We start from the raw sequence: 25252 nt of genomic DNA, 5'->3' as shown, positions 1-25252 counted from the left end.
CCCCCCCCCCCCCCACCCTTCCACGTACCGAGAGCAAAATCATCATCCGGCCCAAGAAAGGCCTTCAGGTGAAGAGCTTCACCAACCACCAAATCTCGAAAGCCGTCTCGGCCGCCTGCGGAGGAAATAGTGACGATTCGCATTTCCTCGTACGCTTGAGCCCCGGTGCCACCCTAATCATTGTTAGTACCCCAGATCAGGAGGTCGCGGATATTGCGCGTAAGATCACGCGGATTGTGTGGGCGGCAACCTTTACGAAGTCAACTCTTACGTTGCGGCACCGGACGGAGTGGCCCGAGGCGTCATTCATGGAATCGACCCGGATACCCCGCCCGAAGAGCTTATGACCCACCAAAGGGGAAGGAGCCAAGGCGTAGAAATCGTGCAAGCCCTCATGCTGGGAAAGACCAAGACGGCCGTGATCAGGTTCAGCTCTCACGTAGTTCCACGATACGTCTACTACTACGGAGGGAAGACTGAGTGCCACCCCTACAAGCCCACAAAACAAATCTGCTACGTGTGCCAGCGCATTGGGACATCAATCGGACGTTTGTCCTACCCCGAACATCAACATATGTCTCGCTTGCGGGACGCACGACCCCACGGACGACCATCAGTGCTCGCTCAAGTGCGCCGTCTGCGGCGAAGCCCATGCCACGGGGTCTCGCAAGTGCAAGCAAAGGCTCAAAAACAACAGCACTACCACCAAAAAAAAAACAAAAAAACACCGCACATCCACGGGGTGAATGATGATGAGTGATGAACACTGGATCAACCGTGAATCTTCCGTGTAATTCGCCCAGTCTCGCCGCACTAAATCGAACGATTGACTTCCACCAATGACACGCGCCATATGTGACGTCATTCCTATTTTATAACAGCGCCCTTCATTATAATTGCACCCTCTCCCGCTTAAGGGGACGCTAGCACGAACGCGTTAGAAACGTGCAGTACTCACTAGTAAGGGGGAGAATCCACAGCGTCTTACGCAGCCGTTTACACATGCCGGAACGTGCACCGCGTTTTCCGACGCCATCACATGACTGCTGAGAGAGTATAACCCCCGTATTCATAAACGTTCCTCGACTTGAACTTGACTTGCCACCGCCTTCAATGCGTTTCGAACGCGCTGCCCAAGGCGGTGGCAAGTCAAGTTCAAGTCGAAGAGCGTTTATGAATACGGGGGTAAGGCGGAGAGGCCACAGCGTCTTACACCAGCTTCTTACACGGGCCGTAACGTGCTAGCACAAACGCGTTAGAAAGGCGCAGTCTTTCGTTTATGTTGCGTATTTATTGTCATCGTGGTGCGTGTGTCCGTGTGCGCTTCGTGGCGTAGTGGTTAGCGCCGCGCGTTTGGAAGCGAGGGGTCCCTGGTTCGATTCCGCGCTACGGACGCAACTTTCGGATTTTTTTTTCATAAAAGTAGACGTGGCTACCTACTACTACGATGACGACGACTACTGCGACTACTACTACTGCTACTACATACTACAGAGGAGGGACAGACCCACACCCTAAGGAGCTTCGCCCCTAAAAGCATCCTCGGCCCGAAAGGTGGACGGAAGATGACGATACTGATAGAGGAAGGCCAAGGCGAAGCCGCCAGCGGTGGTTCAGCTCGGAGTCCTCGGCCAGCCGTTCGAGGTCCCGCGCCCAGTCTAGGTCAAGGTACCGATCCAGGTCCCGATCCAAGTCCCAGTCCAGGTCCCGATCCCGCTCGGAGTGGCCAAAGCCAGGAGAGAAGCAAGGGCAGCGGCCGCCTTCTCGTCATGCACGTCTAAGCAGAAAAACCGTTCGGGCAAGAAGAAACAAGCCAACAACAAGGCGAGCCGGAATCAGTCTAGTACCTCCTCCGCTCAAAATACCAGTGACCATAGTAAATGCTCCCCAGAATGTACGCGCATCAGGGAAGAACATAAAAAACTCAAAGCTAAGGTTAATGACCTAAATCAACGCATGCAACGCTTGCGGAACGATAGGCTACCAGACCGTTATCTCTAGTCCTCCCCACTCAAGAGCCACCACGCCCTCCTCGCTCCCTGGTGCTGTCTAGGCAGCAGCAGGCCAGTCAAGTGTAGTCACCCTCGAAAGCATTTATGCTACGATGCAACAGATGCTATACCAGATGGGCGAATTAAAGAATAAACTCAAGGAGAACACACTAAGCAGTGAAGACCTTGAAAGAAGAATACGCAAGGTTGAGTTTGGCTCGCGCAAGCGTGTTGACGACGAGAACAACAACACACGCATCAAGGCGTACAGGCGCATAAACAATATGGGTGACGTCAGCGACGCCGACAACTGCGACGGTGGTGGCGAGAACGTCAGCAATGGCTAACACCACACGCAGCGCCCACGAACACCTCGGGATCTGGCAGTGGAATTGTCGCTCTTTCAACAAGAAGGCAAGTTCGCTCCAGCTCTTCATCCAAAATCACCCATACCCCCCCCCCCCCCCCCCCCGACGTCATCTGCCTTCAAGAGGTCGCGAATCAGCCCATCAAGCTACGGGGTTAATACGTAGAAGGAGAAGAAAACTCTTTATTCAAGCATAATGTACTACAAAATGGTTGACAGTAACATCTGGATCCTTAGCCTATGTGGCGTATTGGATCCATACCATAAACGTCAGCATAAATTGCAATCCAAAGCAAAAAGCAAAAGTAGGTAATCCTATATACACGCTTTGAAGTGATGTTTTAATGATGGAATAGCATTTGGAAGTTTTCTTATTCAGCTGGGTATTTCATTCCATATTTTTGCACCAACAAATTATAGGGAACGTTTACCGTATACATTATGAGCTTTCGGCAAGTTGAATTTATTTTGCTCAGCTTGCCTTGTGTCCCTTGTAGGCCTGATAAATATTGATCAGAGATCTGGCTTGTTCGTGGTTAGTATTCTGTGTATTAGTATAGCTGTGTTATAGTCCCGTGCTTGGATGAGTGGAATTATATTTACCCATGCAAAAAGTTGTGCAGAGGGCGCCTCCTTAGTGGCCGATGCAATAATTCTCATCAAAATTCACAACCGCGCGGTTCTGAATTTTGATTAAAGGGTATTGAAACCTACGCCTCATATACGAGGCGTAGGTGAAACCCCGAGATTCTATGCAATATGTTAAATGACAGTGAAAAATGCTGAAATAAATGAGCCGTAATGTTTGAGGGTGCAAGTGTTTAATATAGTATTTAATACACGCGCCTTTAATATAGTATAACAACCAATAACAATTTCTTTAGTTACTTGTTCAATATGTGGAGCCCTATTCGTCGAGAATATGTGGAGCCCTATAGTCGAGACCTATTCCTAGATATTTCTAACCACTAATTTGTTGAATTTGTGTGTTTCCGAGGTACAAGTTGCAATTGGTAGGTGTAGTTTTTCGGGTAGAAGCAAATACTACTTGCTTGGTCTTTTTAGAGTTTAAAATAAGTTTGTTAGTTTCAAACCATGCTAAAGTATTCTGCAGCTCACTTTGAGCGATTTATTCTGGTTCCTGTAGTGACTGTCGTGGAATTATTAGAGCTGTATCATCCGCGCATAAGATAGAATTAGAAAATCTGGGTGATCTAGGATAATCGTTTATGAAGAGAGAAAAGAGTATTGTACCCAGTACCGACCCTTGCGGAACGCCCGTTTTTACTGTCTTTAGTGAAGATTCTTTGCCTCTAACATCTACGTATTGCTTACGATTTGTTAAATAGCTGCGAAAAAAGCCAAGCACTTGTCCTCTGAAACCTTAATGTTCTAATTTTCATAGTAGTATACTATGATCTACCGAGTCAAACGCTTTCAAATATCCAAGAACACGCCAAGTGCGAAGTAGTTCTTGTTAAGTGCTTGGTTTATTATTTCTGTTAGTGAGCTTGCGGCAGTTGTAACAGAGTAACCTGTTCGAAAAACCGTGTTGTGCATTTGAAAGTATGCGGTATTTTTCAGGATAGCTTGTGACGCGCTTTGCGATCAGTTTTCCGAAGAGCGTGTTAGTACATGATAAAATAGTTATTGGACGATAATTCGCTAAATCATTTGGATTATCTGCTTTGTATATTGCTACCACTCTTTCGATCTTGAGCTGGTCAGGATATGTACCTGATAGTACGGATTCATTGAACAAGTTTGCAAGCACTGGACCCAAGTTCTTTTTGAGTAAGCTTACGGGCAGATTATCGTGACCCGTGGCCTTATTTGATGGCATAATCTTGACAGTATCTATGATTTCCGCTGTTGTTATTTCAGAGAAAGCAAGTGTGTTTATTTGAGGAGGAGGTAAAAATGAAAAAAAAAACTCTGTGCCATGCGCACCCTGGTTATATTGTGTAGGGGTGCCCATATTTACAAAGTAGTCATTAAATGATTCGGCAAGATCTGCTTCAGTAGTGCCTAACGCGTTGCTATCAGGAAGTATACTGTACTGTTCTGTTGTCTTTATTACAGAATTCACTATTTGGTGATCCCACGTAATTCACTATTTCACGTAATTTCACTCTTTCACTATTCACGTAATTCACTATTCACTATTTGGTGATCCCACGTAATTAAACACGTGGGATCACCACAGGTTGCGGTTTTAGTTCACGAAACGGTGACGGCCAAGGGGCAACCTTATCAACATCATGAGATTAATCACGTGCTAGTGGAAGTTCTCCCGCAGAAGAGGGGTAGACGTAGCACTTTCGTCTTGAATTTTTACAGTCCACCGAGGGTTAAAAAGGACGACTTCCGCTACATCATTTACGACAGCGCGAGAGCTGCTGGATGCAACCAGCTGCTAGTGGTGGGAGTTATGAACGCTAGACACACGGCTTGGGGCTACCAACAAGACAGGCAGAAGGGGAGGTCGCTCATCGATGCGGTTGACCAAACGGGCCTCGAATTGATAACCAACCTCCTCCAACCAACCCGAGTAGGCAACAGTGTTAGTCGGGACACGTTTCCGGACATGTCATTTGTCAAAAACGTAAGGGAATATTCATGGACGCACCTGGGCGAAACACTGGGCTGTGATCACTACCTCCTCAGCATCTCGGTGTCCACCCCGAAACTACAGAGAACAATTGGATGAATTAGGCTCATGGACTGGGAGGTGTACAGGCAGTAACCCCCACCCGAAAGGGGTATAACGGACATAGCGGAATGGATGCAGCAGCTCCGAGACGCCCACATCCAAACCAAAACCATCTAGTGCATGGTCGAGACGCCCGAAGTCAACCGCCGGCTCTTACACCTGTGGGAAACCCGTGAGGGCCTCCTCAAACGGTGGAAGCGACCGCGGTTAAACCGGAAACTCCGTCTACGAATCGCCCATTTACCAGAAGATGCCAGAGAAAACGCGACCGAGCTAACGTAGCAAAATTAGGTCCAGTTTTGCACCTCGCTCAAGGGTTCCCTGAGTACGGCGAAGACGTGGGCCATCCTGCGTTGCCTGATCGATCCCGACAAGGCCAAATAGACAACCAGTCGGACGCTTCAAGAAATCGCTCCCAAATTCCTCGGGAATGGCAAGCATTTCATTGACACCCTAAAAACAGATACCTGGGTAGCGGCCCCATACGACCCTGCCTCCTAAAATATGAAGGGGAACCAATACCAAAACTGGACGCTCCGATCACGGAGAAAGAGGTGTATGGCGCGGCACGAGCCACACAGTGCAATACTGCTCCCGGAGCTGACAAAATCGCCAATGCCATGATTAGAAACCTGAGCCCGAAGCACATCCTGGACTTGACCGAATAACTAAACGAGGAACTCTGGAGCAAGGGCCACGTCGAGGTAGCACATACAGATGTTTCAGTACAATGCGCGCCGAATAGTGTCCATAAAATATCTCGAAAGTTTCCGGAGCGTTGCACAGTCCAAATGGCATCACGTTAAATTGAAAGAGCCCGTCGAAGGTTACAATGGCAATATTTTATCTGTGTTCAGGATGCATCGAAATTTGCCAGTAGTCGGATCGTAAGTCTACTGAGGAAAAGTGAGAGGCGTAATGAGGGCAGTCTATTGCGTCATCAATACGTGGGAGTCGGTACACGTCGTTTTTTGTTAAAGCATTAAATAGGCGATAGTCCACGCAAAATCTCCTAGATCCATGTTTCTTTTCAACACGAATCACTGGAGCTGCCCACGGACTCGCTGACTTTTGTATGGCTGCGTTTTTTTATGATTTCGTGCACTTCTTCGTTGAAAATCTGGCACTCTGATGGTTAAACGCAATATGGCTTTTGTATAATCCGATTTGCCCAACCGGTGTGGATGGTATGGCATGTGTCATGACTATACATCGGGCTTGAGAAGGCATGCGCTGAGCACGTCGGTCATAGTGCGGAGTCCGAGAGCGTTTTGTAACCCGAGACTGTGGGGCTGCACTGTACTCTATGACTGGTGCGCTCACCATCGGTTCCCAAAGGGCCCAATGTGGCGCAGTCGTAGCTTCACGTGACATCTGCATGCCATGGTGGTGATCTGTTGAACGCGACATCACTTCGCGACGGGAGAGTTCCTCGCGGACAATCTGTCGAATGGTCGAAGGAAGGTCGGTGCAAGGACTCGTGTCCACATTGGCAACCAACGTAACGTCTGGAAACCGACCAAACTTTGATGTAATCCGACGCATCTTGAGTGTTTCATAATTTCTGCAATGCCGAATGATGTATTTGGCTTCCTTTTCCGATGAGACAATTGTACACGTCCTCAGCCACTCCTTTCAGCAAATTTCCGATTTTATCTTCTTCCGACATGCTAGCACTGACCACTCTGCACAGCTTTAACACTTCTTCAATATATGTAGTGCATGTCTCACCTGGTAGCTGTGCCCATTGCAACAGTGTCTGCTCAGCACGCTTCTTCTTGGAGACTGAGTCCCCCAAACACGCCTTGAGCTCGACAACAAAAAGTTCCCACGTCGTAAGCGCGTCCTCGTGGTTCTCGTACCACATGACTGCGGTATCGGTCAGGGAGCACACCACATTGGTGAGCTGAGCGGTGGCATCCCACCTGTTGGACGTACTCACTCATTTGTAGTCGACGAGCCACTCAACGGCATCTTCCTCCGAAGGTGGCTGGAACTCGGTAAGGTTTCATTGGGCTGCTAGGCGCTGCCCTCGGAGCGGCTCCTTCTTCAGGCATGTCGAAGACGGTAACGGCAGATGGCCGTTACCGTCTTTATTTGGCCATCACTGATGGCCAAATAAACCAAAGATAACTGCAAAGTTGTGTGGCTTATCTATCTACACCCCCCCACATATATATATATATATATATATATATATATATATATAGCTGAAATATATACAATCTGAGCTTGAGGATTTCTGGTACTTTGACTCCAGCTTTCAACTGGAAAATACATCTTAGAATGGTGCAGAGTAAACTAACATCACTTCATTGATATTTTAGGAAGAAACAAGCCCTATCTCAGCCTCAATAAGTGTGCCTTCCATCTGAACTGTCTTTCTGGTTGCTGTATCTTTCAAAGTTTTTATTTACCATGCTATTTGTAGTGGGCACAAAACGTGCGCAATTATCTCATTGTGCACCATTTCCTGCTAAACATGACAGGCAAGTGTCTCATCACTTTTCCGAGCCGCATAGCTGGAGCTCAAAAAAGATATTTACCTATAATGTAGCTACGAAATGGAATCTAGTTCCAGCTACGTAAACCAAAAAGATAATATCATAGAAGCTATATTAGTATCAGTGTAGACGTTAATGCGATTAGCCCAATGTAACGACAAGTCGTCTTTCCACGCCATTCAACGTTAGCGAGGATGCGTAAAATATATTTCCTTTCAAATAAAATCTATGTTCGAAATCAGCGCCAGGGTTTGTTCATTCGTGTCGCTATGAAGAAACCGTCCTCAGTCCGCTATTATGCTGTTTTAAAGCGAAGTTTTATATACCTAGGCGAAATCGTACATGTTCTTCTTCTTCTTTCTGGGGTTTTACGTGCCAAAACCAGTTTTGATTATGAGGCACGCCGTAGTGGAGGGCTCCGGAATAATTTCGACCACCTGGGGTTCTTTAACGTGCACTACAACGCAAGCACACGGGCGTTTTTGCATTTCGCCTCCATCGAAATGCGGCCGCCGGGGCCGGGATTCGATCCCGCGACCTCGGGCTCAGCAGCGCAACGAAATCGTACATGGCCAGGCGAAATCGATTGTGTACAAAAGCAATCATCATCAGCATTTTCTCGAGCGCCGTCTTCTTCCCCAGCTTTATCGTTGGCGTCCTTCCGGTTGCGCACGTGCTCGTGCCGCTACTCCCGCGTTCGTCGTCGTCTTCTTCCACGAATGGCTGCGTTGCCGCTCATCATTCCAGCGTAGAATTTCGCTTCTTTCTGTTGTCCCAATGGGGAGGCCGCGTTTACGGGGGTATGAGCGATTGCTTAAGGGGGTATGAGCCATTCTATGTCTTACGTAACGGACAGATTTCATATTGAAGCAATTTAATTTTGAAAAATTAGAAGTGGCAGTGGCGGGCGAATGCTGGTAACCACACCGCCGATCAAGCTCGAGACATCGAACGCAAGCGACAACGGCGGATTGCGGAAAAACCTTCAGTGACGTCATTCTCTCCGTCGCAGCCGAACGTGTGTCTAACTTCATAATAGATAAATACTTTATCACTGGGTTATCCACGACGTTTCATTAAACACCGGGCCGCACGGTTCAGCTTCGCTGGTTAACCATCTTCACGAACTGTAAGGTCCGACGAATTTCTTTTATAATGGATTACCAACCAGCCCGATAAATACATACTGCCATGAACAAGCGGTGTCATGAACAAGGCATCTACTGCCGCCGGGTTTCCATCTAACGCTTTTCTCTTGTAATGGCGTGTCATCTAGAGGCTTCACCGCGATGTCCTTGCATGGTGAGTGTCCGAATAATTCAGACCGCGGCGGCCGCATTTCGATGGAGGCGAAATTCAAGAACACCCGTGTGCTTGCGTTGTAGTGCATGTTAAAGGACCCAAGGTGGTCGAAATTATTCCGGAGCCCTCGACTATGGCGTGCCTTATAATCAGAACTGGTTTTGGCACGTTAACCTCCCAAAATCAAATTAAAGCAAATGGATAATTAAGAATAAGGAGTCTGAATGTATATCACGGCGGCTCGATTCCACACAGGACCGGATAAATTTTAAAGGAATATCTTTTGACATTGACGAGCGGCACACACTCAGTGGCACGTACTCAGGTAGAAAAGATGCCATCAAATAACGTCTTTCAAGACCGGCACGTAGTGACCCAAGTTGGCGTGAAAGGAAAGTGGTTATATATCGGCATAAATGCCAGAAAGGGCGTGAGGTATTCTGATCCTTTGATGACGGCACAAATAATTGCCACAAAATTGTTCACTTTCAATCTCAATCTGCAATGTTCATTGACAATAAGCATACTTATATAAAAGAAAATGTGGAAGCAAGTTTAGCAATAGCCGGGAAGCACCACACAATAAAGTGGAAGTGGGCTTCATTTCATGCCACCCACGCATGGGTACCAGCCGCTCTTGTCATATGCGAATAACTAATGTACATTTCACATGCTTTGCATCATATGTAAGATGCTACTATAGCCGGATATATTGTGTGGGTATGTCTCGACTGACCTTGCTTTAAAAAAAAAGCAAGCCGGGGGCCAATATTCTTTCCCCGCATCCTGTGTTCATCATCTAAACTTACTAATGACGCATGCTGCATGTCATTCAGTGTTGGCCGATACACTTTGCCTTAAACTTCCCACTAAATACTCAAACTCAGCAAGAAAACAATTGTTTGGTAAAATGCCTCTAGGCAAAACTCGTATATAAATGACTCATATAATAATCGCATCAAAATGTTTTGACTAGCTGAGGTTTTTTTCCAGCCGTTAGTTCTGGCAATGAACTAATAGAACAGCCTTAGTAATGGCTGTTTCGTGCATATGTGTTAATCAAATTAAAGCCGTACCGCAAGAAATAGAATAAACAATTTGCAGCCCCACGTGACTATCATAGTTTAAATATATGTGTCATTGTTTTGCTTTGTCTCATGCTACCGCAGTTATGAGATTATAAATATAATCTCAACTACTCCGTGTGTTTTGAGATCCGTGCTATATAACTCAACAAAGTTCATTTTTTTATGTAAACCTGAACGAATATGATTTTTGTTTCAGGTGGCCCACATCACAAGATACTTGTGGATGATGCGCACAAGGCAAATGTGCCAGAAGAGTGCAGAAAGGAATACGACGAGAAAAAACTAATGTCAAGAAGAATAGGGTCGCTTAGGAGCCACTACTACATTAAAGGAAATATATTAAACTGGTTTTTCCGCAGCATTATTCCACATTATTTCCACGGAAATATGAATCCGACACCAATGCGATACTTTGTGTTAGTTTGATGCAGGGGAATGTCATCAATTTAAATAGAAGTAAAATGATACTATTCAGTTTATTACGGAATAATAACAATAAAACTTTATTCTAACAGTGCAGTGAACGCAACAACAAATGTCCTAGCAACGTTTCTTTCCCGACATAATAAATGATTATACGGAGAAAGAAGAAAAACAAAACGATGCCAGAACAAAGTAATTACGCAGCATCATGAATAATTCTGATCAGGTAATAACAATTAGCCTAGTGTAATAATATGCTGCCATTTATGAAATAAAGGTCGTCCTTGCCTAACGAGAAATAATGCGAGCCCCCGCGTACCAATTTTATCCGGTTTATTGGTATTTCCACAATCCGACAACCTCGCTTCTCCGCCCAGCGCTCTTGAAGTCTTGAGGTTCGGACCCGGAGCCCGACAACCACGCTTCGTCCACTCCACACTACGGCGTTCCTTGTGTTCGAACGCCGCCTTCCTTCTCTTCTTTTGCTCCCTCTACCAGCACCCGTTTGTCTTTGTGATTGGCTGTTAGCTGAGGTGCCGCGTCAGGCGAGCTCCTCGCTCAGAATCCCACCGTTCTTTTTCTTCTTTTATAGTCACTGGCCGTCCGCCGCACCAGACACGCGCCCATAAGTCTTTGTAATTTACAAGAAGGCTCACTTTTCATAAAAGTTTTTTTTTGATGAGGAAGCAAACCTAAATCTAAAAAAAAACTGTGCCGATGCGCGTGGACTTGTGAGAGTTCATACAGTGCATGTACTAAACAGATCGAGCGACATGTCGACTTCAACAACAAAAAAGAAAAAAAATAGAATAAATCATCAGCATCAACTTCCTAAGTGCTAGATTCAATAGCTGATTCTGGCCTACTCAAGTAATCAGCTCCAACATTTTCGCAGCCTCTTAATGTGTTCGAGCTTGAAAGAATATTCTTGAAGAGCTAAGCTCCATCGAAGATCAGTGCTGCTAAGGAACACTGCCACAACAACGCAAAGTGATATTTTTAGTGGTACTTAACGTCGTCCAGAATACAGCTTCAAAATAAACTCAGAATGCTACTGAACATCAAAATAAACTTTATGCGTAGGGGCTATCCTGAAAGCTTTCTATAGGGCCACTTTCATAATGATATTCTACGGTTCATTATTGATTTTTGCGTTAATAATATAAACGAGAAAGAGAGCCCGCGACAAATACAGCAGAGGTTGACGATCTGTGTGGATGGTGAAGGTAGTTCCGTAAAGAAAAAGGTGGAACTTCTCGATCGCCCATACTAATGCTAAGCATTCCCTTTCACTGGCCGAATATTGTGTTTCACGTGGGAGAAACTGCCTGCTCGCAGAGGAAACGGGATGAAGAACCCCCTCGTGTTCTTGCATTAAAACTGCACCTATGCCGGTATCAGATGCATCTTTGCGGAGAAAGAATTCCTTGTGGAGTTTAGGCGCACTTACAATGAGTTTAGAGCTTAGCGCGTTCTTCAGATCCTGAAATGAATTTTCTCTTTGAGATGTCCAAATCAACCGACTGCTTTCTCTTTTTCGCGTTAACTCAACAAGAGGTCGTGCCTTCTCAGTGTAATTAGTCTCGGTAATAACCAGTGAGTCCAAGAAAAGACAGTACCTGTTCCTTGGTTTCCGGTTTTGGCGCATTTCGTATCTTTTCTATCGTGCTGTCGACAGGTTATATCTTATATCCTCCTAACCGATGGCCTAAAATATATATTGAAGTGTTTACTATTTCCCACTTCTGAGGTTTAACTGTTAAGCCTGTGCTCCGAATAGTTTCGAACAGCTGCCGGAGCGTGTTGACATGTTCCTCCCAGGTAACTGTGTCTACTAGCACGTCATCTATAGAGTGCGCATGAGGCGGGTGAAAATTGCCGAAGATGTCTTAATGCCGAAGAGCATAAACAGAAATTGGTAGTGTCCGGATTGTGTGGAAAATGCGGTCTTGGCTGTGGACCTCTCTTCGACTGGCACTTGCCAATAGCCGCTTGGTGAGATCAAGTTTTGAAAAATAGATCTTGTTTCCCACGTCCGCGAACGTCAAGTGTGTCCTTGGTATTGGCTCTGCATCCCAGACTTGCATACTGTTAATGCGCCGGAAATCAATGCACGCTCGCTAAATTTTGTCTGGCTTTTCAACAAGAACTACGGGAAAATTATAGGGAGAAATTGAGCGTTCGATCACGCCTAGCTGTAACATGTTATTCCCTTCCCGTTCAACAATCTCCTTCATGGAATACGGCAAAGGATATTGCGGTGTGTTAATCGGTTCTGAAGTTGTCAACTCAAGGCAACATTCGAGGAGTGTTGTCTTGCCCGTTACTTTTGAAAATACATCTTTATAAGCTACTAATAGTTCTTGCAGCTCAGACCTTTGGCTTTCATCCAGGGCATCAGTTGTGCGAATGCATTCGATACCCCCGCCTGCTTCTTTAAAGCTTGGTAAGGGGGCTTCAGTTTCTGGTTCTCCTACAAATACAAACCAGGAAGTTTGGAAAGCGGCTAGTGAATGGCGTCCTTCATAACGCTTCAGCATGTGGATGTGGAATAAATTAGTGGTATGGCCCACGTCCAACTAATAGGTCAAAGTTATTTTTCTTCCCAGTGACAACAAATGATCCCTTCCATTGCATCATGAGTTTGTTATCACTGGTTAAGAGGAGTATGAGCGCGCGATCTCCTTTCTTCAGCTGTCGGCGGCAACTGTTTCGGTCGTAGTAGCCCTTTTGAGTCCTTCTAGCCGGTTTATGGTCTCTTCGAGTCGTTTTCTGAGGTTGAAGACATATGCGTATGTCATCTTAACATCTTCCTTGAGCCTGCCTCATGTCTAGAGATCCTTGAGTATGGCCAAGGGTCCTCGTCCTTGTCGCCCGTATATCAAATAAAATAGTCAAAATCCGAGGCTTGGTCGTGGCACCTGACGGTACGCAACAAGAAGGGCAATGTATCGATCCCAGGCTTTTGGTTTTTCTAGGCATAGTTTCCGTAGCATCATCTTAAGGGTTCCGTTGAAGCTCTCCACCATTCCATTACACATTGGATGATAAGGCATTGAACTGACATGCTTGATGGCTAGTAAATCATTTATTTCGCTCATCAACTCTGATGTAAAACAAGATGGCTGGTCACAAAGGTTCTCGCGTGGGAAACCGATTGTTGAGAATATCTCAACCAGCCCTTCGACTATTGTTGCTGAGTCGATAGAAGGTAAAGTAATGGCGTCCCGGAATCGTTTTGCAAGATCCACAAGAGTGAGTATATATCGGTTGCCCTTACTCGATGTTGGAGTCAAGGGACCGATGATATCTACCGCGACCCGTTCGAATGGGGTATCAATAAAAGGCATTCGTCCAAGCGGAGCCTTGCCCACTCTACCCTTCGGAAAGGTTCTTTGACATACATCGCACTATCTGACAAATCTTTTAACGTCCTCTTGGACGCTGGGCTAAAAAAAAACAATCAAAGTATCCATTCCGCGGTTTTCCGAATGCCTTGATGCCCAGACAATGAGTTGTCATGTGTCATATTAAGAACTTCGAGGCGTAGGCACTTCGGTACCACTGCTTGATCAATTATTTTTCGCGGGCATGTTTGATAGGATCTGTACAATACGCCCTCATCCAGGTAGAACGAATGGGCAGTTGCAACTTTTCCCGGAATATGTTTTTCCGACTTTGCTGCTACAAACATGAAGTGTGGTGTCTTGCTGCTGGTTTGTCCGAAACATTTCTCTTAACAATTGCAAAACTCCAATGCCCACCGGGGAACATGGTTTTGAGATCTTGGCACCCACTATAACCTGCAGAGAGCCACTGTCTTCGTTCGTAATGTTCATTTCGCGTGATTTACTTGCTGCAAAAGTAAGCGCGGATGCTTTCTAGTTGGGATCTCGTTCCTATAACCTGCAGAGAGCCACTGTCTTTGTCCGTAATGTTCATTTCACGTGATTTACTTTCTGCAAAAGTAAGCGCGGATGCTTTCTAGTTGGGATCTCGTTCCATGGGTGGGCGTGATCCAGGAACGTTACCAATGATTACATCATACAATGGTCTCTCCATGCACTTTGCGACCGAAACACCGGTGAAGTACGGTGATGAAATGTTGACTTCTGCTTCCGGAACATTTATAGAGCTACCATCAGCCAGTAGTATCATAGATTCAGTGCCTATCATTGGTGCGTCCGATACAAGACCTCGTCCATATTGTTGCTTCCTGTATCTATCAGAACCCACACGGTCTGTCCGAAAAGCTCTCCTTTCAACATTGGCATGTGAAAAGGTTTCCTCGGCCAGACTCCCAAAGCATTAGACAATGTCAGATCTTGCTGCTTGGTCCCACTTTCAAAGCCTTCTCGTGCATCATTTTGCTGGTCGGGAGGAAGTATGCAGCATGCTGATGAGCTTTTGGCACCTGGTTCATTTCGTTTGTATGATTGCACGTCGTGTCCATATCTGCGGCAATATTCACAACATGGTTGTTTAGTCTTTATACGGCAATCTGAAGTCTTGTGTCCTATCTTATCACATATGAAGCAACGGACTAGAGACTTCACACCTTGTTTCTCATTCTGCCGCTTCCTAGGCCTCAGCCACAGTCCTGCTGTTTCTGTCACGAAGAAAAAGCGCCAAACGACTATGGCAGTTGTTCAAGAATTGTTGTGCGACTATCAAGTCTCGAACTGCATTGAACGTCTTCCCTTCGTTTGCCATCTCCACTTAACGGTCGAAGTAGCTGAACAGCCGAGTAGCATACTGCTTTTTGGTTTCTCGATCCTGCGGTTTACTTTGCCGAAATCTCTCTCGGTAACCCTCAGCAGTAAACCGAAAGCGTTTCAACAAGGCTAGTTTTGCTTTCGTATAATCCAGGGACTCTTCGGGCGATAAACGACCAATCACTTTCAGTACTTCGCCACCGAGCGGAGAGCGGTGGCCAAGTTTTCTTTTCGTCAGCCCTGTCCCGTGGCTACATGTTCAAAGCGCTTTAAATATGCGTTGAGGTCATCTTGAGAATCATTGACCATAGGGAGTAGATTATGTGGGTTGGTGGGGGCCGAGGCTACCGCTTGGGTAGTGTGACCTGCATCATTCCCGCTCCCACTGCTTTCTCCCACCTCAGCGAGCCTCAGACGCAACCGCAAATTCTTTTCTTCTAGCTCAAGGCTCTCTTTGGTCGCCTCGCTTTCCACCACCCGTTCCTCACGCGCCTTCGCATCTTCCTCCCGAGCCTTGGTGATTTCGTCATCCGCCCAATTTCTCAACTCCGCGCCCTACAGCCCCAAGCGCTCACCCAATGTAATAACCTCTGCCAAGCTCATATTCACTTTCTGTTAAAGCAACTGTGAACAACCAGCTTCGTCCTGTCGCGCGGACCCCAATTTGTTATGATTTGGTTTTCCTAAGTCAACGAGGGTTTGTTTGCCCAGGAGTGTATTTACACTTGCACGGTTTCAATTATTCGGTCCACCACTGAGAATAATTCGCAGTGGAGAAAAGAAACAACGAAGCGGATTGTTAACGAGGCATGAAATATAATTAACACAAACGGTCACACACACAAACTAACTAACGAAGATACAGACTAATAGAAACGTCCATACAGTTCTAAATGTTCTCACACAATAAAGAAATTATATGAAACGGTAAAGTCTGTGACCGGTCACAATTACTTGGCATGCGTCGGTGAAGCTGTACGGGGCGGCGTTGCGACGGCCAATCAACTGCAGGGCGTCGGTCGCGTGAGGATAAGACGCGGCTTGCTCCTTGAGGATCATCCGCAGCTCGGCCAAGGAGTTGCAGGAGGGGAGTAGCAAGGGCTTGCCTTCAGCACCATGTCACCAGGACCCATGAACACCAAAGGCTGGAGGTAGGACAAAGGCCGGATCGTCGCTGAAGTCATGAAACTCGGGCCCGCAGCCCGACAACCTCGCTTCTCCGCCCGGCGCTCTTGAAGTCTTGAGGTTCAGACCCGGAGCCCGACAACCTCGCTTCGTCCACTCCGCACTCCGGCCTTCCTTGTCTTCGAACGCCGCCTTCCTTCTTCTCTTCTTTTGCTCCTTCTTCCAGCGCCCGTGTGTCTTCGTGATTGGCTGTTAGCCAAGGTGCTGCGTCAAGCGAGCTCGCGCCGAATCACGCCATTCTTTTTCTTCTTATATAGTCACTGGCCGTCCGCCACACCAGACCCGCGCACATAAGTCTTTGTACATGACAATGAGTTAAAGGAGGCAAGCCATTCGCGCCCTTTCGTTTACCTGTCGAGATGCGTTCACTGCGCTGCTGTGAGGTGAAAAGTCAAAGTTCGCAGGCTAATGCGACTGTCTGTATTTTCTTCTTTGTATATTTATGTAATGCTTGGCTGTATGCCAGGCGCTGCCACTTAAAAAATTCAAATATGGGGTTTTACGTTTACGTTAATTACGGTTTTTACCGGTGGACCACTAGGATTACAGAATGAATAGCAAGAGAAGGGAAGCGCGGTCGAGGTCGGCAGAAAACCAGATGGGATGATGAAGTTGGGAAATTTGCAGGCGCAAGTTGGAATACGCTAGCGCAAGACAAGGGTAATTGGAGATCGCAGGGAGAGGCCTTCGTCTTGCAGTCTACATAGAATATGGGCTGATGATGACGATAATGACGTTCCAAAACCGCGACCTGATCATGAGGCACGTCGTAGTGGAGGACTCTCGAAATTTGGACCCTCTGGGGTTCTCTAACGTGCACCTAAGTCAAAGCACACGGGTGTTTTCGCATTTCGCCTACATCGAGATGCGGCCGGCGTGGCTGGGATTCGGTCCCGCAAACCCGTGCTCAGCAGCCCAACACCATAGCCACAGAGCAACCACGACGGGTTGCTGCCACTCAAGCCCGTTGAGGCTTCTGTAGGCCTGATTATTATTGTAGCTAAAGTGGCATGAATAAATGTGACATCTATCTGTGTATCTATCTTTCTACGATCTATTTATATATCTATATATATATATCTATCGATAAAAGGCAAAGACTGAAATTAAAGCACGCCATTACGCCACTGGGATCACCGTTTTCTTGATTTAACGTGTTATTTCTGCAGACTGGCACAACATTTTCTTCTTCTCTAAACAAGACACAAAATATCTAGACCTAGAGAATTTTCCCCGGAGTTGGCAGCCATGATGCCTCTCCAACTGCAAAAACAAGCGCCGTCTTGAGCCTTCCGGTGTGAAAGCAGTGCGTTTTATACTGGTTCCACGAGAATACGAAGATATAATCCACTTATCTATAGGACCCTCCCAAAATGGTTCTATATATTTGGTATTGTCCGCCGCACTTTACCAAAATAAGAAAGGCATAAATCCTCCTTTTAAACAACGCAATCACTCTGTCTAGAATATGAATTTTCTGAACACGCGTAATTGGCTGGATTTTGGTATTTTTAAAGCCCGTTTTATAAGAGCCTATAAATGTATTTTTTATAGTGTTTTCATGAGAGTACGCAGATATCTTCCGCACATCCATAGAATGATTACAGGATAGTCATCGTACGCAACCGCGCGCAGGCTTGGCGGCGGGGGTACTTAATAGGGCTGAGTGGTTTAGGGCACCGCGAATGCCATGCAAGGCAAATAATTTCAGCTGAACTTGCAACAATACGTGCTGACATTTCGAATGAGAATGTATTACATACAGCACTTGTCACGTGTTCCATATAACACCACTTTCGGGCGCTTGCTTGTGCTTTCGCTGCTCCCTTGCTTTTGCTGCTTGGTGGATTCTGCTTACTTTGTGGTTACGTGTGGCTTTCACGTTGCATTATGAGTAATTATACGTCTGCAAAAAGTGGTTACCAGTGAACAACTTGCACACTATGTTCTTGCCAAAAGTAACTGATGTAACTGAAGAACATTTTAATTGATTCTACAGCTTATTTTTGAGCAAGTCTTCGCAACACTCATACTACGAGCCAAAACTACACCTTCATAGCTTTTCAATTCCTAGTATTAGCGTTTGTTATAAATATTGCAGTTTCTTGTGATCACTACCTAAATGTGATGAGCAGTGAGCGGAATACAAGAAGCCTAACGACAAAAAGCTTAACATGGAACGAGTCGCTCTGCCGTTTATTTCAACTTTATTTCGTCAATGAAACAGTTGGTTCTTAATATCTTTCTACTTATTTTCTCCAGCCAAGTAAATAAAATAATTGGAAAACTAGCTGCAGATTCTTTTGAAGCCTATCATCGCGGAAGAGCTTCTACCTCAAGAGAGGCCATAAAACTCAAAACGGCAGTGAAAAGAACTCATACGAGTTTCTCACAAAGAAAGGTCAGTGGCAGAAAAATGTGGTCTGGTCTGGGGTGAATGCCTTCCCACAAAAGGTCACTGCCATATCTTAGCTGACGAAAAGGCTAACAGAGCGGTGGTGAATTGCAAGATAGTCAGCTCTAAGCACAGGGGCACTTTAAATGGTAAACAATTTTAGCAGATGCAAGAAATGAGGGTGAATATAATAAACATTGGAGGAAGCTTAAGCTTCGCGATTAAGAGTTGAACGCGATAGCGTTATCGGGCCCCGTTCGCATCGCATTTTTCTTTCAGTGGGCTTCACTGCAACAAAGAACGTGGGGAAGCCACTTTACAATGACCAAGCTTACACCGAACCCCTTAAAGTCGGCTTCAATTTGAAACAGAAATACATTGCTGGGAAGACGTTTTTCCAGGGGCAATAAAGGTCGCCAATAAGAGGCCTTAGCACAGTTTTTTTATTGCTTTAATAATTGTTTGTTTATGCCCCGACGCACGCACGTGTCCAAACGCATTAACCAAGTGAAGTCCCAATTTGACCTGCCGTAGGGAGCCTACATGCAACCCTGTTTGAATGTAGGCTCCCTAACCTACCGAGGATGCGAGCGCCGTCTGGATAGTATTTTCGCAACTACCCAAACGCGGCGGTGTTGGTATGGTAGAAATGCTGGAAAAGGGGTTTGTGTTTGCGTTTTGTCGTAACACAATTTATTTGCGCATAATAAACGTTTTTGCACGACAGTAAAACGTTATCAAGCCCATTCGGCTCAACATTGCTCTATCAACTTGCAATTTCAATGCTTGGTCAATACATCAATTTCAATGCAATTTCAATACATCAATTTTGCAAAAATTATTTGCAAAAGAATAACGTCTTTCTGTGATAAACACTCAATCATAATGACGCAACAGTTCGGCTTCCGTGAAGGAATGTCAACGGAGTTGGCTTTACTAGCACAAAAGGAGCTAATATTGAACAGTTTTGAAAACAAGCAATTTATATTAGGTGTCTTTATTGACTATTCTAAAGCGTTCGATAGACTTAATCACCGAAATTTATTTACAAAACTAGAACATTACGGATTTCGAGGTGCGCCTCTTGATTTATTAATTTCGTACCTAAAGCACAGAAAACAATGCGTTGCCAGCACGTCAGAACAATCTGATGAAAGAGAAATAGCTCAGGGAGTACCACAAGGTAGCATACTAGGGCCAATACTGTTCAATATCTACATCAATGATATAATAAATATTTCTAAAGATGCCCACTTCATAGTTTACGCAGATGACACAAGCATTTTTTTAGATCACGCGATATAAGCAACCTCTCAGTCATTTGCAATACATCCCTAAAACAATTAGCTGAATGGAGCACAGTTAAATCGCTAAAACTGAATACTACAAAGACTAAAGCTATCCTTTTCACACCGCCACAACGGCATATCAATGAAGAGTTTAGAATACAGCTTGGAACTGATAGTATAGAACTCGCGTCAAATGTTAAAACCTTGGGAGTTGTTTTTAGTGATCATCTGACTTGGAATGCTCACGTAGACCTTATCGCTACACGTTTAGCTAAAGCTTGCGGAGTGCTCTGTAGACTACGATATATTTTACCGCGCAACGTAAAACAAATGATTTATAATACCCTATTTTCCCCTCACTTAACCTATTGTCACTTAGTATGGGGTAATACTACAAAAGCCAATCTACAGAAGTTGACTGTGCTCCAGAAGAGAGCAGTTCGCCATATAGCAAATGTCCAGTATGATGCCCATACTCGAGAGCTGTTTACCACCCTTAAAGTTTGCCCCTTGAAACATTTTTACAATCTTAACCTTGCTATAAAATGCCAAAATATTTCCGATGTAACAATCGTACATTTTTGCAGTTATGTAATCTTACTGCGCCCATAGTTATCTCGTACAACATTAGAGAAAAAGCAAAATGGCTGTTGCCTTTTTCACGTACCACATATGGGTTCAGTAGATTATCACATTGCGTACCAAGCTTGCTCAATAAAATTCAAAGAGATGGCATTGTCATAGAAAAAACTTCAAGGAGTGCAATAATGCAATATGTTATGGAACACCTGCTTTCGAAACAATAACATGTGTTTTTTTGTAGCATGACTGATTGCCTGTGGTGTGCTTGTTTTTGAACCTTTTGAGTTTTCTTCTTTACATTTTTGTAATCTTGCGTAGTTATGAGGTTTGCATATAATAAAATCACCCTTTACTAAGTATACGACAATCCTTGTAATGCCTATCAAACCTGCACTTAATTATAAAAAGAGTTGATGTATTTTTATTATAGTAAATTTTGTATTTTTGCTGCTTTCCTCGTGCAAAATTATTACGTTGTTTCTATTTGTTGCGAGGGAATGCCTTTTGTTACCACTATGTGCGTATTTCGTAACTGACATAATTGTTTTATGTATATTTTTTCTTTGCACTCTAATATTCTGGTCTTGTGTTTACTTTAGTTATACCAAATTGGTATACATACAAACGAAAACTTGTGTACTTATGTGATGTATTTATATGTGTTTCTGTTTTTGGCTGCCAAGGATAGGGGCAAGAACCTTGTCAAGCTGCTACTTAGCAGCTTTTTGTTCTTGTCCTCGCATTTGTTATGTGCAGATGCTCTAATGAATGCCAAATAAATTGATTGATTGATTGATTGATTGATTGACCATCACCACCACCACCACACCAACAACACCAACACCACGGAACCACACTATGCTCCGCATTTACACGTGTCCCTCGCGCGGGAGCACGCGACGGAGCTTTTTTTCACAACATCGGCAATAAATTGGCGACCACAGTCACTTATTATCACGCGAAGCGGCCCGTGTCGGAGTATGATTGAATGAAGCGTGAAATCAGAAACCTGCACAGCATCGGCGGAGGATAGGGCTGCCGTTTTACAATACCGCGTCAGGTACTCGGCACACACTATTATCCACCGGCTGTCTCTTGAAGAACGCGGAAACGGCCCAATCAGGTCTATGCCGACCTTTTCAAAAGGGCAACTGGGGGGCTGTACTGGCTGTAGGTGACCGACTGGAGCTTATGTGGGTCGTTTGTGGCTTTGACAATGTGTACAACTGGCCACATAGGTGTCAATTGTTCTGCGCATTTGAGGCCAGTAGAATCGCTCTTTGGTGCGACTAAGTGTTCGCGCGGCCCCTAAGTGACCAGAGGTCGGGTCATCGTGCCTAATGCGCAGAACAGACATTTCAAGAGACTCCGAAACCACCAGTAGAAAGCGGGCGCCGTCGTTGATAAGTTCCTCTTGTAAAGAACGCCATCTCAGAGGCAAAATAAGTCTTTGGTTATCGGCCCCTGTGTGGTAGAGAAATGAGCGTTCAAGAGTGGGTCCTTGTGCTGCTCTGCGGCGAATGTCAAGGCATCGGGAAATTCAGGCGACAACGAAGCGATAAGGTGGTAAAGGTTGTCAGCTTTACAGTCCGTCTTACGTTGTGGCATCCTAGAAACGCATTCCGGGTCAGCGTGGCGGCGACCACTCTGGCACGAAATAGTGAACACATATTCCTGTAGACGACGGGCCCAGCGGGTCACGAAGATTGACCAGCCAGCACAGAGAATGGTGATGTGTGGCGATGGTGAACGGGCGACCATAGACGTACTAGCGAAACCAATGCACGGCAAGTACTACCGCTAGGCATTATTGTTCCGTCACAGTGTAGTTGCGTTCCGGCCTGCTTAAAGAATGGCTTGCGTACGCGACATGTTCTTTGTTTCTAGAGCGCAGAACAAGAACGGCACCGATACCAACCCCACTTGCGTCTGTGTGAATCTCTGTTGGAGAAGAAGGATTGAAGTGCCGAAGTACCGGAGGCTGTGAACTTAACATGAACTTCAGCTGGCAACAAGCAGCTTCACACTCAGGAGTCCACTGACTCCTGAGTGTGAACGCGGAACGCGGAACGTTCGTCAGCGGTTGAGCGACATCCGCGAAACCGGGTATGAACCGCACCGGAAATATGAGCAAAGCCCTACGAAGCTATGAAGCTATTCGATTGACTTAGGTTGCTCGAATAATTCAACGGCTGTCGTCTTCTGTGGGTCGAGTCTAATTCCATCTTTATCGAGGAGATGCCCTAAGACCATTCTTTGGCAATGGCCGAAACGACTTTTTTTTTAAATTCAGCTGAAGACTAGCCTTTTCGATACAGTCGAGTCGAGACGAGCGTTGTACTCCAGAAATGTGCGTCCAAAATCACATCATGAAGTTGCACATACAAATCTTTCCTTTTTAAGCCACGCACAATAGTGTCCATGAACCTTTCGAATGTACCCGGTGCATTGCACAATCCGAACGGCATGAAGTTGAATTCTTGAATTCGTAGCGCCCGTCCGGCGTAACGAATGCCGTTTTTTCCTTGTAATCTGGGTGCATCGGAATTCGCTAATAACCGGCTCTCAGATCCACGAAATGAAAGTAGGAAGCGGTATGCAGGCAGTCGATGGCGTCATCAATACGGGGCAGTGGATAGCCATCTTTCTTGGTTACTGAATTCAATCGGCGATAGTAAACGCAGAATCCCCACGTATCATCTTCTTCGCAAGAATGACGGGAGCGGCCCAGGGACTCGAGGATACTTCAATTACTCCCTTTCCTAGCATCTCTTGCATTTTCTCGTTGATGATGTTGCGCTCAGATGGTGATACTCTGTAAGGTTTCTACCGTACGGGATGCGCCGAGGCGGTGTTGATCCGATGACGTGTTCGAGACGCTGGAATTAAAGGCATTTTGCCGCTTTTTGAAAAGTCGAACACTTTCAAGTGCTTGGAAAGAACGCCCACGAGTGTGTGGCGTTCGCTTTGGCTGAGTGACTTGCTGATCATTTGTGGAAGTTGTGAATCGGGTGAACCTTGAGAACCGAAATGTCCATTCTCGCCTGTAGCATAAGAAATGCAACCAGCGTCCTAGTGGATTCGGGTTTAAAGACAACAAGCTTCATGCCACAAGGCAACACTGCAGGCTCCATTTAACTGCTAATTGTCCACACAGATGCATGGCCTTCAAGTACAGACACCACGCAATGGGGAACTAAAATGTACCTTTTCACACAGGTCAGACGAATCGGTTACAGAGTGGCGTCGATAATGGCAAGGTCGTTACTAGAACAGGTTACTGGAACGCACGCAGCGGAAAATTCAGGAACGACCTCGTCCTCGTAGACAAAACAGGTACATTCATCACGGGATGCATTTTCCAATAGCGCAGCTGGGAAACTACTATGCACGGAAAAATGCCCACTTCTACAGTCAACAGTTGCCCCACACTGCCACAAAAATAGATTCCCAAAAAAACGTCATGCGTCGATCGCGGACAAACCGCGAATTCTGTGGGAAACACCTTGCCGCACAAAGACATGCCCACAGTGCAAACTCCCACCCGACCGAAAGCATTACCGCATACACCACGGAATGTCGCACCACGGCTCAGACAGAACATCACTTTCATTCCAAGAAGGTTCATAAAATTAACACCCATCACAGAAATTGTTTCTCAACAGCAATATTTCTGTTAAATATTGTTAAGGAACACTGCCACAACAATGCAAAGTGATATGTTTAGTGGTATTTAACGTCGTCCAGAAAACAGCTTCAAAATAAACTCAGAATGCTACTGAGCATCAAAATAAACTATATGCATAGGGGCTATCCTAGGAGCTTTCTATAAGGCCACTTTCATAATAATATTCTACTGTTCATGACCATTATAATTTTTGCGTTAATAATACAAACAAGAAAGAGTTCCAATATTATAAGGTGACATATGAGGCGTGACTCTACCTAACTAAATATAACATTAAGATTAGCAAAGGATTTGTCCCTCAAAGAAAGTTCCATAGAAAAAGAAAGTGGCAGACAGAATAGAGCACTTGAAAAACACAAGTGTCTTGTATTCACTACTGTCTGGTACGCCGGAGGTCTTCTTTGCCTCACGTATTTTCCCAGTCGAAAACTTCCAAGAAAGAACACTTGCCTCAAAAGGTCAAATGACCAATTGACCTTATAAAATGAGTCATATACCGCATATGACGCGCGTCATATATGAGGCACGTTTCAGAACCATCTCAAAGGAATGTGGCTTATGTGTAAAGAACTTTTGATGGGCTTTATTTTAGCGAGTTCACTTGAATCTCAACAACTACAGCAGATTCTGAATAGTCGCTGCGCACACTTAGATGTGATAAGTTATTGTGGCGGTACTGGACGCTGTCAACCCACGGAAATATTATTTCGACACCAATGCGATACTTTGTGTTAGTTTGATGGAGGGGCATGTCATCAATTTTACATTGAAGTAAAATGATACTATTCAGGTTATTAGGGGATAATAACAACAAAACTTTATTCTAACAGTGCAGTGAACGCAACAACAAATGTCCAAGCGACGTTTCTTTCCCGACATAATAAATGATTACACGAAGAAGAAAAAGAAAACGATGCCAGAACAACGTAATTACGCAGCAACCTGATTTATTGCTGATCAGGCAATAACAATTAGCCTAGTGTAATAACATGCTGCCATTTATGAAATAA

This window comes from Dermacentor silvarum, chromosome 7 (assembly GCF_013339745.2).
Source record: "Dermacentor silvarum isolate Dsil-2018 chromosome 7, BIME_Dsil_1.4, whole genome shotgun sequence".
NCBI classification, from domain to species: domain Eukaryota; kingdom Metazoa; phylum Arthropoda; class Arachnida; order Ixodida; family Ixodidae; genus Dermacentor; species Dermacentor silvarum.
Note: the sequence above shows the minus strand (reverse complement) of the source record.